General features: G+C 37.8%; 1 long non-coding RNA gene across 1 annotated transcript in view; it reads left to right on the top strand.

Annotated features, from left to right (window-relative positions):
* Positions 1-12,858, top strand: part of LOC109029785 (uncharacterized) — a 28,229-nt gene that overhangs the window by 5,225 nt on the left and 10,146 nt on the right. The window contains exon 2 of the long non-coding RNA XR_002008650.2: positions 6,026-6,256. This is a non-coding gene — a long non-coding RNA (uncharacterized lncRNA). The remainder of the gene's footprint in view (positions 1-6,025; positions 6,257-12,858) is intronic.

The following is a 12,858-nucleotide window of genomic DNA, read 5'->3' as shown; positions in this document are numbered from 1 at the left end:
AAATTTTCTTTTTTTATTATCTTTCGAATGAGGTATCACAAAGTGGGGGTTGCTATTTAAAAAAAAATTTAGCCCCCGCCCCCCCCTAAGGGGGGCCGCCCCCCAAAATTTTGGGGGGACCGAAAAGTTGCTACCTTAGACCGAGGAACATTCCCAATGTTTCAAACTTCTATCTCAATTTGGAAAAAAGTTACAGGGGTGGTCAGTGTCTTTTGGATAACCCTGAATTCAACTCCAGCTGACCGACCCCATTTCTACAGCGTCCAGCCCACCTTCAAACTAGGGGCTTCAAAGCCTTCATCCTTCATCGCCGGGCCTCCATCGGGCCTCATTCGGGTTGCCTTTCATCGTCGGGCCGACGATCTTTGAAGGTGACCATTATGCTCGAGATTCATCACAGATCAGATCTTGAAATTTTCAAGGAATTCCGTGCAGAAATGGCTGAGAAATAGAAGAATTGGTGCCAGTTTGAGAGCCCCAGTTTGAAAGTGGGCTGGACGCTTATATGTGTCTCAGATTTTCGCGGCAAAGTTCCCGCTAGAACAATGAAATTTGACTTAAGTATACTTGAATGTGTCCATACATATAAAAGATGTAATGCAAAAATAGCGGATGGAGTAACATATTTCACATTGTCAGGTGGTAATTCTCCTCGAACATAGGGCCAAGATATTGTAAAGTAATGATAAAACGACTGCAAATGTGAAGGGTTAATTTGCAGGGCACGTCTCTTTGCACATGTGATGGGCAGTGTGATCCAAAATGAATTTTGAAATCTGTCTAAAACAAATCTATTTTCTAAATTAGCCCAAGATGTAAGAGTTTGCTACGCAGTTTTACATTTATTTTAAGGAAGAAGAATATTGTTTTGAGTGCGCGAAAAAGAAAGTATGAAAATTTCAACTATATTTTTGGCTAATTTTGGTGCAAACTTAAAGAGTAGTTGCATCAGCCAGAAATGTGGTTGAATCAACCATACCTCTGGCTGTAGCAACCCCACCTCCCACTGCCGCCAAAATGAGCCAGAAATTTATGTATTTGAAATTATTGCACTTCTTTTTCCACACATTGCTTGTATTATCCATAGAATAATCTTCACCAATCCAAGTTTACACAATTTTAATTCTGATAAATTTTTTATTTATTTTTTTTTTCTATTTTGATTTTGAGCATTTCATATTGTACATCAACACTGTCTATCTGATGTTTCCTACGCGGACCAATTTAACCAGAATCAGCTCAAGTGTCTATCAACTTGCCTTATTTCCTCTCATGTTTTATTATCACCACAGAAAATTTGGGCATGTTGCAAACTTTTGCGTGAGCAAAACTAAGAGTTGCTTCTTTATAGATAATGCCTCAAAAATCACGATGAGCGCATCGGCAAAGTCTGAAATGCTCTCACAACTTCACAATCTGCGCAAGAAATTTGCGTTTTTTATGAGCTTCCCGTTTCAAAAACGACACCTGTAACAGAATGTTCACCTGTGCCGTAGTATCGTTTTTGAAGCGGGAAGCTCAAAAAAACCGCAAAATGCGCAGATTTTGAAGTTGTGAGTGCATTTCAGACTTTGCCGATGCGCTCATCGTGATTTTTGAGGCGTAATCTCCAAGAAACAACTCTTGGTTTTGCTCACGCATAAGTTTGCAACAGACCCACTGCGAAAATCTTCGATTTGATTTTTCTTCAAATTTTCTGTCGTGATAATAAAACATGAGAGCAAATTAGGCAAGTTGATAGACAATTGAGCTGATTCTGGTTAAATTGGTCTAACTATGTTTCCATGCACCATCTATTTAGGCGTATCATTCAGGGCTCATGGAAGTTTCTAGATCCTCGTGGTCATTCTGAAGTTCTGAAGAGTTTAGTGTGAAAAGTTTCCCATTTTAATTTCAATCGTAAGAAGTCTTCGGGTACATAAACTGGTAATAATGTGAAGTGCCTCAATTAGTAATTTTCAATGTTCCGATCATCCGTTTGTCACCTTAATCTTTTATTTTGAGCCAGGTACACTTTTTCTTTTTGGTAGCTTTACTTGCGAGCAAAAAGTTTGCTGCAGAAGTTCACGCCGGTGTTACCCTGAGTTTTATTTTTAAATCTTCAAAGTTTGACTTTCTTTTGCAAGAAAATGGAACTGAGTCTGGCAACTCTCCAATTTCTTGCAAACTTTGATATTTTAACAATGTGGAGAAATGGTGTTGGGTTCACACCATTTCGCGGGGAAAACAAAGCCAAGATCTGATATTTTAATATTACTATACAGCTGCCGCTCTTCAAACTCCATATTTCTGTCTGATTCCGATCCCCCTATAATTTCTGTACCAAAACCTTTGGGAACTAAATAGGTGGTAGGAGACCCGTCAGGGTTTTTTTTTTTTTTTTTTTTTTTTTTTTTTTGTAGTTCTTCCGGGAGAAAAAGTGGCGAATCTTATCGAAGATATGACAATTTAAGCATCTTGTTCCGCCGGCTGTGTAAACAAAGTCGGGGGTTTCGATTTCCATCCGTTTCGCACTACCACCCCAACATGGGGTGGGTTTCGGCCAGATGGTCATCTAAATGGTTAAACTATCATACGTTGGTTTAGGCTCTAATTTAGAAAGTTGCTCGGATCAGGAGCTGGCTAGGGAGATCGGAGACCGAGGTCGAGCCGACCAACTAAACCAAACTCACGGCTGCGTGTCTGCCCGGATAATGCCGGAATCATCCCTATTGGGGGATTTTTCTCCGGCTGCAACACTTAGTGTTGGGGTGGATTGGCTGTTTAAAGAATTGTTAGTTGCTATCTTGTTTTTAATAATTTTTGTTATGTATGTTTTAATGAGTTCCCAGTTTTCTGTTGAGTTAAGCATGAGATTCATAATGTTTGTCGGAGAGATATCCGTATCTAGTTTAGTTTCTAATTCTTTCTTGTTTCCCTCAATGTGTGTGCAGCCGAAGAAAGTATTCTCCGACGTATCCGGAGCAGACAAGCATAGGGGGCACAAAAGGGAGGGAACAAACTTAAATCTGTGTAGGTATGAGTTAAAAGAACCGTGTCCAGAGAAAAATTGAGACAAGTAGAAGTCGACGTCTCCATGACTGCGTTCAACCCGCCAGGGTTGGGACACTTTTTTTTAATGCTTTTAGGAAGCTCAAAAAACCTTTTTTTTTAATGTCGAGCATGCACTATCGCCGAATGCTAATTTAGTTTCGTGTAGAGTCTCTGGTGACTATTTGGCGACGGCGCGGCGCGTTGCCTGATAACGCTCTCATGAAGGCGCACTCGTTCCTCTGTGAGTGTCGCACAGTTTACATTTGATTTGGAGCGGCCTATGTGCGAAACTAAATTCGGCGATAGTAAATTCTGAGTTAAGACCCTAAGTTAACTATTATTTCATGTTTTTGAAAAAATTGATTAAAAACTAAACCTTCTGGAATGGTTTTTTAAAAAATTCCAAAAGTGTCCCAACCCTAACACCTCTGTTAGGGTTGGGACAGGCATTAGAGAGGGTTGGGACATTACATCATTAACCACAGGTTAAAGATTTAAACAAGTGTATTATATTTAAGAAACAAGTCATAATGAGTTTGAAGTAAGAAAAGAGAAAATAGGTACTGAGTAAGTAGGAGTAATACATAGTAGAAAAAGGTATGGAAGTAGCCTAAAAACTAAAAAAATGCTAAGGTTTTGGTGCAAAAATTTTACAAAAATTTTGGTTTTCCGCCTTTTCCTCCACTTAAAAGTATAAACATTGGACATTATGAGAGTCGGTAATCGTATGCCTAGATACCTACCTATCGAATAATAGAAAAGCTTAAGATAGGAAGATTTTTTTTTGGAAAAATTAAGAGGAATAAAATTTTTGGAAAAATTAAGAGGCTTTTTTTGGAAACATTAAGAGCATTCAGCTCGGTGCAAACTATCACCGAAATAGTTAAATATTTACCTACTTTACTCACTAATAGTCATGGAAACTCTTCACCATACCTACTGTATCCTATACTAGGTATACTAAATAAAGACATGAAAAAAAGTTAAGGCAGCACTTAGATATATATACCGTTTACTTATAAACGGTAACTAACGTTAGTGTCCTACTTACGCTGTTTTCCACTAAACTGTTTTTTATGAAAGTTCCGTTCCTTGCTTTCCTCGGTAACCTTTATTTGCTATCAGCTGATCTTTTATTTCCATTCCCCGGCCAAGTCAGCGGATTTTATATTTCCTGTTGTTGTTGTTTTTCGTTTGATAAATCATTGCTAGGTTAGTTCTAATTTTTACAGAGGTAGACAGGGCTCTTAGCTGTGGTGAAAGCAACCTGTCTAGGAGAGGCAACCCCGAAATCAAACTCTGGCCCTCCACGTTGGGGGTTGGGGCATCGGGCTGACTCCCCGATCCTCGGAAAAAATATACAATGTCAAAAAACCTAACCAAACAGCCTCGGTAACCACGGAAAAAAACGGACTCTTCGACTCAAACTAAGAAAAAGGACACTGAATTTTGGAACTTGGAATGTCCAAGGGATATCGACGAAATTGACGGAGCTTTGACGGCTTAGCATGATTTTTAAAATGTTCCAAATAAGTTGCAAAGGTTGGCCCTGTCATCCATCTAGACTCCCAAGCAGGATTTAGAGCCAGAAACAGATCTGTCCAACATTCGGTCTGTCAGTTTCTTCCTGAGAAATACATAAAAAAGAGGAATTGAGTTCCCAATTGCAATAGCAGTTCCACGTAGTGTGACTAGAGTTCCTCTCTCAGCAAATGTCACCTTATTTACCTGTTTCAATCCTTTTTCCGTTACGACATTCTTAGGACGCTGAACTGTCGTGAGGTCTACTTCATCGCAATTATGTATATTCTGTGGAGGAAAGTTAAACCTTGTCACTAAGCTTTGGAGATTGTCCTAAAAATCTCCCACATTTTTCTAATTAAAACTTTTACATCTCGAAAGGCCAGTTGCTTCGGGTTTACGCACGGATAATTTGTGCCGAGCCATAAAAGATGACAACCAATCTTCTCCAGCCCGTTCAGCCCCAATCCATGTTTTTGGCATTTTTCTCTTGTTAGCTGAAATGCCAATTCTCTGGTTTTCTACTCTAGAGAGTCCATAACATAATTTAGAAGATTCGCCAATGTAGTCTTTTAATTGAATTTCCTCAGCCGCCGTAAAAACTTGTGAAGTGCAAAATACTGACCCATGATCTGCAACGCGGGATGCCAATTCTTGAAATTTGGGAGGATTTTGACGTACCCCTCAAAGGATGATTTAGTAATCCCATACTTAGCCGCAACATGGCAAAGTTTACTGCAATCCTTATATTCTTCTTTGGCCTTGAGAATATTGGCGATTCTTCCCGCCTCCTTGTTTGCTTTTTCAGCTGGATCTTTAAGTGTTGTTCTGTCTTTTTTAGGATTGGGCATTGTTAGACATCTGAAAGAAAATAAAAAGAAGCATGGTTGCGATGCATATTCATTTATTGGGAAGAAACAAGCAAGGTTAGACATAAAAATTAGAAACCTAACCTACTCAGGGAGGGTTGGGACATTTTGCAAACCTGTCCCAACCCTCCCGTCCGAACCCTGCCTGACGGCCGAAATGTAAACAAACAACTGAATAAAAAATTGTGGTTATGTTTTGAATGATTGGGCATGGAGGATATACAATCTAATGTATAACAACTGCTTACCCCCATTTCCGCAGTTCTGAGCAAAATATAAAATGGAATTCCTGAAACATTTCCATAATTCAAAAGTCAGAAAAACATGAGTGAAAATATACAGACATACCTGATAAATCGAGATGCTGAGCTGCAAACGCCAATCTTCGTACAACAGTGTGATGTGACCAATAGACAAATAATTACCTCACCCGAACTCGGTAGTGCCAACCTAAACTGAGAAAAATCAAATTTCCCAACCCTCCCCGTGTTCCAACCCTGCCGGGTCTCCCGATGTGAAGATGTTGTAAATAATTTTATGCCGTGCGAATCATTACGTTTGTAACTGAAATTATGTATTCTGAACTATATTTTATGTTACAGAAAATGGCTGACAGTTCCTTTGTTAATGCTGTGTTCTGGTTTCTTGTCCTCTTATTCCTCTCGTATTGGATTGCGAGCATCTGCTTCATCCCGTACCTAATTATCAGTATCTTAACACCATGCTTCCCAGGCTTGAAAGCTGTTTCAGATCTTCTACTTGCAGGGATCATGTTTCCTTACAAATGCTCCGACAACATGGTTAACAGGCGCTCTTACAACTCCATCTAAATTGTAAGGAATTAATTAGTTTGATTTGGTATATTTTACTTTATTTCAAGGGAAGGATATTCTATTTCCTTATCTGTTGAACAGGTTAAAAAGGAAACCATTTGGGTGCCAATATACGAGGGTCGTCCAGAAAGTAAGTTCACTTGTTGAATATCTCCTAAACTAAGGCCAGTATAGAAAATCTGTAGAAAGCGTTGAAAATTCACTACTCTCAGCTCTCTAACGCGCCATAGGTTTTTAATTTGGTTTGATAGAACTCAAGAAAAGTGGGCTTTTCTGAACCCGCCTCCTCTCCACACGGGTTCAAAATTTCACTGAGCTTCATTCGCAAATGAGCCGCTGTGTATCGCTTATGGCAAAAAAGTGGCTTAGAGGTGGTTGAAATACATGTAAAACATAAGTAAAGACTTTTCTTAGGTGGGAAATAGCAGGATTAGCCGTGTCTACTTTAAAATCAGCTGCATCCGAGCAAAAGTTTACAGAAGTGTCAACGTAAATCCCTACAAACTGAAACCTTCACAAGCATTCCAATTATCCTGCCTGTTCTCGAGGAAATTTCGTCAAAGATCCATGATTTAGAAAAATTTGCAGCTTTTACAACTTTTTTATCATAAATGAACAAATGAATATGTGTGATCAAAACCCCTTACTCAAATTTTCTTGTCATTCGGCATCTCGTGACAAGGATTCATGTTATGATAGGAAATGCCAGAGGAACTTACCTACCTCCAAATCCTTCTGTAGTTGACAGAAAGCTTTTCTGACTCTTCTTTGTGAGTATTGAGTAAGGTCTGCGAGTCTTCTGCCTGTAACACATGTATGACAGCGCAGAGCCATCTGTTGGCTTTCACGTTCATCCCTACCTTTTGTATCTCTTGCACCCGCCTGTCTGTTCACCATCTTTACTTCTTATTAAAGGTACAAGTCATGAACTACAACAGCTGTTTCTTTTGTTCGTATCCTCATTTAATTAAAACGTGACCACTCTTAAATGTTATGGCGCCCAGTAATTGCGTGCGTAATTATCGAATTGTGTTTTAGTGCAAGAAAACGTGCTCTGATGTTTCGAACTTTGAATTCTTTGAAAAACGTGTGTAGCCGGTCTAACAACCCAAGAATCGTGACCTAAAGTTGTCGGTATAGTTTGTATTTCGCAATCGAAGTCAAAGAAATTATGAGTGATGTAAAAGATAACAAGTTCATATTTAATGTGCCGATGCTCAGTGGAAATAATTTCAACAATCCGAAATTCAGAATCATCTCCATCCTCGATCAGAAACAGATATCTCATGTGCTGGAAAGTGACGGACCCGCGGCCGACGCAGTGGGTGAGACAAAGAAGGAAGGATATAGTGAAGGACTCGAAAACGGCCAAACAGATGTTAGAGGCAGTATTTTAAGGAAAGTGCGTTCACAAAATTAATTTTATGGAGAAAGATAATCAATCTCAAATGTGGGTCCACCAACAAACTTGAAGATCACTTTCTCAAGTATAACGTCATAACCAGAGAGCTGGAAGATGTTGGTACTAAAATTGACGAACAAGATAGAATCTGTCTGTGCTACTTTCTTTGGGGAAAGACTTGGGGGGGGGGGGGGGGGACTTTCTTTGGGCAGTTATCACTGCTTTAGAAACTATCCAAGACTTCAAAATGGACTATGTGAAGGCACGTCTCTTGAACGAAGAAATCAAGTTGAGGAATCGCCATTCGGCGCCTGCAAGTGGATCATCGGAAGCTAGCTTTGCAGCAGGTTATAAACTGTGCTATGAATGTAACGAAGCTGGTCATTTTGTTCGTGACTGTCCTGAACGTACTCAAGAACATCGTGGCAAAGGCAACGGTTACTATCGAGGAAGTAATCAGGGACGAAACAATCACCGAGGCAACAATAGAGGGCGATATAGAAGAGGATCAGCTCACATTTCTAAAGAGAAGGAAATACCTTTCTTCGCATTCAACACGAATGAAGTTAGTTTAATCAGCAAAGAAGGAAATGACGTTTTTATTCTAAACTCCAGAGCAAGCAGCCACATGGTGCTGTATTGTATGCTAAAAAATTTGTACGATATTTCTTATTTTAATAAAGGATTTCCTATTGAAATTGCAAATGGCGAATCAATGACAGCTGTTGCTGTAGGAAAATTAAAATATTTGTGTCATGAAAATCTTATTGTAATTGAGGCTCTAATAGTTAGAGTATTGACCCATAGTATGTTGTCAATCAGAGTACTCGCAGACAAAGGATACAAAGTCATTTTTTCTCAAGGCAATACACACACTTGTTTAATAGGTTAGAAAATAGAATGTGAACAAGAAAAAGGATTATATTATCTAAATGGGCCTCTTAAAGGACATGAAAACTGCAACATTGCTAATTTGTGGCACAGGCGATTAGGTCACGTAAATAATGATAGCTTAGGACAGCTTGACTTACTTACCTGTTACTAGTAATAAGTCTGAAACTTGTATTGAGGGCAAAGCTAAAAGATTACCATTTCCTTCTCATGAGAAACAATCTCGTTCAATAGGTGAATTAATTCACTCAGACATAAGTGGCCCTATCACACCAACAACGAATAAGGGTGAAAGATATTTTCAGGTCATAGTTGATGATTTTTCTAACTTTGTTGTAGTAAAACTTTTGAAGACGAAAGATGAAGCAGAAGAAATCTTATTTGTCATATTAATGAGGTAGAAAGGCAAAAATATGTATTTGTTAAAAAAAAGTACGTCTGGGTAATGGCGGAGGGTTTACGTCTAATTATTTCAAAGGTATAATGCGACACAAAGGTATCTTGCTCGAGTACACGAGTGCTTATAGTCCACCTCAAAACGGAAAAAGCGAGCGTATGAATCAAATATTACAGAATAAGTTTAGAGCAAAACTTAAAGACTCTGCAATCTCTAGGAATCTCTGGGGAAAAGCTATCCCATGTAGTGCATTTGAATAGAATCGTTCTCCTTCAGAGAGTTTACCCGCTGGTAAAACATTAGCTCTTTTTTGGCATGGTAGGCAAGACCTTAGTAAACTAAGAATATTTGGATGTAGGGCTTGGTGCATCACTTTACCAACTGAATCAAAATTGGAACCATGAGCTAAACGTGGAGTAATGGTAGGTCATTGCGACAGTGGGTACAGAGTCTGGCTTCCACAAAAATAAAAAGTAGTAAAATCTTGGGATGTTAGATTTGATGAATTGGTCGCCGAATATCGAGATCAAAATAAAGGTTTCGAGATGTGATTTCCTCCAAAATTTTACGAGAAGTATGCACTCGGAGAGTTTTTATTAGAAAAGATATATTTTAACAATTTAGAGTTGCGGTGTTGCCAGCTTTCAAAGCAAAGAGAACTTTCTGTCAACCTGAACCGCTCGTTTTTCCCGACTCATCGCTTTAACCAGTCTCTCTTGTTAAGTTAACTGCACCCATGAAGTAAGTAATGGCATAATTTTCATGGTACCTAAATGTAAAGGGACAGAAGAATCATAATGTCCCGAGTTGTACGCGGCTTCTATTGCTGTACAAGAATTTGTCATCGTCAAAAGAATTTTAACAGATATGAATAATTCTCCTAAAAAATACTGGACTTCTTATAATAGATACTGAATCTGCTGATTCAGCAATCTGGAACTTTGAAAATTCAAAAGGGGCTAAGCATATCGATATAAGGGCACATTTTATTAAAGATTTGTATAACAAGAAGGTTTTTGAAATTCAACACATTCCTAGCTCTGAACATGTTGCTGATACTTTTACCAAAGCTCTGCCCGAAGAATTGTTTGTCAAACATTGAAACAAAATTTTCGACAATTAAAGGCATTCGATTTTTTTTTATTTTCCCTTTTCTTCAAAGCTTAATTTAACATGACTCATAGAACAAATTAATAATCACTTGCACTATACTTAGTTACATAGCCGCTTAACTCGTAGTATGAAACTGCAAAACTTTCTTTTTCTTCTACTCTTTAATTTTTGTTTTGTCTTAATAACAGTGCCAATTTTCTTTACAAAAAAAGGGGGAGCAAAGTTTCTTTTCTAGTGCTCTCAATTGTATTTTATCTTGTGAAGCGATCCAATTTTTTTTCTCCTTGGTATGTAAAAAAAAAAAAAAAAAAAAAAAAATGATAAAAAATAAAAAAACTTTCAACCGGGGGGGGGGGGGGGGTGTTACACATATGTGGCAGCGCAGAGCCATCTGTCAGCTTTTACGTCCATGCCTACCTTGCATCTCTTGCACCCGACTGTCTGTTCGGCATCTTTACTTCTTATTAAAGGTATAAGTCATGAACTACAATAGCTGTTTCTTTAGTTCGTATCCTTATCTAATTAAAACCTGACCAACCGTAAAAGTGCCTCCTTTAACTCTTCAAAATATGCCTCTGAATTACGAATTACTAATGTACTAAATACTTTAAGTAGGTAAGCATTTTTGATAGGAGCTGTTCCATCCACTGCAAACGTAAGACAAATCCTGCACCTTTTATTGTGTTATTTTGTTATAAAGGGTGGGCTAGAAGTTCCAGGACGGCCAGCTAACTTTTGAACGGCTGCTCGTAGAAAAACAAGATTTTGAGAATGTTTCTAGGTCATTGCAAGCTACATTTTTGCGAATGCAAAATTTCGGTGGTTTCGCCCCCGGGCGCCTGCGCAGACCCTAAAAAAAAAATTTCAAATATGCAATTCTGGCGAAAAGAAAAAGTGTTGTCGATTTTCCGTTTCAGAGATATTCACGGTCAAAGTTTGAAATTGACCTAATTTCAAAAATTCATTAGTGCAATTTGAATTGATAGCGAGAAACAAACGAGAGGTGTAAATTACTCATAATTAAGAGTACCTTTAAGAAAATATCATAACTTTTAGTTTTTTTCTATTTTGAGACGGAATTAGAGACCTCAAATATTTTGAAAGTTTGAGCTCCTGTTTCTCTCTCTAGAACGGTTGCTGTTTCGGCAATCGGTCTTGGAATTTTATTAGAAATACTCGCTCGGGATTTCTCGCTGTTACTGTGTCATCAGTTTTAAAAAATATCAGCATCAGAAGAAAACGAGAGGGCCAAGGTCAATGTCTTTCTCGAGAGAAATCGAAAGTTCTTCGATGATTGCGTGGGGGGGGGGGGGGGGGGTTTGGCGGTGACATTAAGTATCTTTGGAATTTCAAATTGTGTTTCTAATAAAATTCCAAGACCGATTTCTGAAACAGCAACCATTCTGGAGACAGAAACAGGAGCTCAAACTTTCAAAATTTTTGAGGTCTCTAATGCCGTCTCAAAATTGAAAAAAAAAAACTATAAGTCATGATATTTTCTCAGAAGTACTCTTAATGGTGAGTAATTTACACCTCTCGTTTGCTTCTCGCTATCAATTAAAATTATACTTATAAATTTTTGAAATTAGATCCATTTCAAACTTTGACTGTGAATATCTCTGAAATGGAAAATCGGCAACACTTTTTCTTTTCGCCAGAATTGTATTCCTTCAATCCCCTTTTGTACGGTGTATGAAACAAGCTGCAAGTTCCAACACCACTGTGTCGGAGAGCTCGCCTTTGTGAAATTATTAACATCTATTATTGATTTTTTCTGATTTTGTAAATATATTATTTGAATTATTATTATTCTTATTTATATTATTTATTTATTATTACTATTATTTATATTTATTTTTTATTGTTTATTTTATTATTATTTATTTATATTATTTGAATTATTATTATTTATTATTTGAATTTATATATTTTATTTTTTATTTATTTATTATTATTTTCTTAATTTATTATTATTTACCCAATTATCAGAAGTTACATGCAGATCCAAAATGTTATGATGTGTTTGCTTAAGACAAATTTTTCACATTACAATAAATAAAGAGAAATAAAGAGAAAGAAATGGAATTATCTTTCATGAATGTGATTTTGCAGGGAGTGTTGCAATGGCTGTTTTTGCCATCGCATTTTTGTTTCTGGCTTCCATCGTTGATAAGCTTTCCCGTAACATGGCAGCAAACCATATGATTTCATTTTCATTTTTTTTTTTAAATCAAGTCGCCAACTTGAATTAAGGTAATACTTTGTGAAGTTGGCAGTCTGAAATCCTGAATTGTTATCGGTACAGTTCAAAGAAACTGTTATTGGGCATGGTTCGGAAGACCGTTTCTGCCACAAATCTTACACAATAATCACGGTAGGTATACATCAAGAGCTGAGAAGGAATTCACTTGAACTTCAGCTCGGAGCTCGAAAGAGCACTTCAAGCCTTTGTATGCGCGTGGTTCAATTGAGCACCTCACGCCTTTGTAGGTATGCAGTTGCTCAATGGAGCACTTCATGCACTATTAATTGCACGGAGCTCGAAAGAGCACTTCATGCATCTGTATTTTGAGGCTAAAACGAACACTAAAGAAACTCAATGCGAGGCTCAAACGAACTCTCAAGCAACTCAATGCGAGGCTCAAGCATGCAATTATTTTGAGGTTAATTAACCTCTTATGGTACCAATAACCACAATCTCAAGGATTATCCATTAATTATGCGCTAATCTCAATCCCAGTCTTAGTAACTAAGAATTATTGAACAATTTATTGAATCACGTCGAGGTCACCATGTTTC

The sequence above is a fragment of the Bemisia tabaci genome, chromosome 1 (genome assembly GCF_918797505.1).
Source record: "Bemisia tabaci chromosome 1, PGI_BMITA_v3".
In the NCBI taxonomy this organism is placed as follows: domain Eukaryota; kingdom Metazoa; phylum Arthropoda; class Insecta; order Hemiptera; family Aleyrodidae; genus Bemisia; species Bemisia tabaci.
This window is presented reverse-complemented; position numbering and strand designations above follow the sequence as displayed.